Source organism: Bos javanicus, chromosome 12, assembly GCF_032452875.1.
Source record: "Bos javanicus breed banteng chromosome 12, ARS-OSU_banteng_1.0, whole genome shotgun sequence".
NCBI lineage: Eukaryota > Metazoa > Chordata > Mammalia > Artiodactyla > Bovidae > Bos > Bos javanicus.
The window spans coordinates 58,509,066-58,510,293 of NC_083879.1; the positions used below are offsets into that span (position 1 = coordinate 58,509,066).

Consider the following 1,228-nt stretch of genomic DNA (forward strand, 5'->3'; position numbering starts at 1 on the left):
ACCTGTGTCTCTTGTATCTCTTGCATTGGCAGTTGAGTTCTTTACCACTAGTGCCATCTGAGAAGCCCCATCCCTATGTCTCTACAGCTCAAAATAATCAATATACCAAAGTGACACATTTTGGGGAAGCATGTTCTGAACTCCTGCAGCCATATTCTGGAGTGACACAGACTGCTAGACTTCAATAAGTAGAAGTAGACAATTAGTCATAAGGATGAAAAAAAAAGGGAGGGAGGGAATTTGAAGAAATAGAGGCATCATTGGAATAAAGCAGATTCCTAGGTGATGTCAAATACTGTATAGACCATGAAATTCCCCTGCGTTGTTGTGTTTAACTCATTGGTAAGATTTTTGCTCCTGAGTGAAAGTGAAGTCCCTCAGTCATGTCCAACTCTTTGCAACCCCGTGGACTGTAGCCTACCAGGCTCCTCTTTCCATGGGATTCTCCAGGCAAGAATACTGGAGTGGGTTGCCATTTCCTTCTCCAGGGGATCTTCCCAACCCAGGAATCGAACCTGGGTCTCCTGCTTTGCAGGCAGATGCTTTAACCTCTGAGCCACCAGGGAAGCCCTTAGTAGAAGTAGTAGGTTATGACATTTCTGCTAAAGACAGGTGAAAAAGCTAGATAAAACACTAAATAACTTAATGAAAGTCATCAGGTAACTGTGCATGCAGAGGATTAGCTTGACTAAAATTCCAGGGAAAGAATGCTTCTCACAAGTGGGCTGAGGATTGCAGACACTTTTCCCCAGATTTCTGATTTTGTTTGTAGGCTGGAACTGAAGTTTGGCAGAGGCAGAACTCCCTCCTGGCAGAAAGAGTTCCCAGAAAATCGTGCATTGGTTGTTCAGGACAGGAGTTAAGATTTGCCAGTCTTCAAACACATGGTGGTTTCCCCTACAAGCTATTTTCTTAAGTGGCTGCAGAGGAGGTTAGAAGCTGAGTTGAAAAGCTTCTCTGAAATATCGTGTAATATTCCACATCTCAAGGGATTTAAGAAACCATCGACCAAGCATGAGGACAAAAATTGCCAAAGACAAGGATCTGAAAATAAAAGGCATGAATTGAAAATCAGAGAGGGAAGGTCAAACTGCTAGTGAGGATCTATCAGATCAGATCAGTCGCTCAGTCGTGTCCGACTTTTGCGACCCCATGAATCGCAGCACGCCAGGACTCCCTGTCCATCACCAACTCCCGGAGTTCACTCAGACTCACGTCCATAGAGTCA

General features: G+C 44.3%; 1 non-coding gene across 1 annotated transcript; it reads right to left on the bottom strand.

Annotated features, from left to right (window-relative positions):
* Positions 1–494: 494 nt before the first annotated feature.
* Positions 495–566, bottom strand: TRNAC-GCA (transfer RNA cysteine (anticodon GCA)). Its single transcript has one exon. It is a non-coding gene; the product is annotated as a tRNA-Cys (tRNA).
* Between the last annotated feature and the right edge of the window lie 662 nt (positions 567–1,228).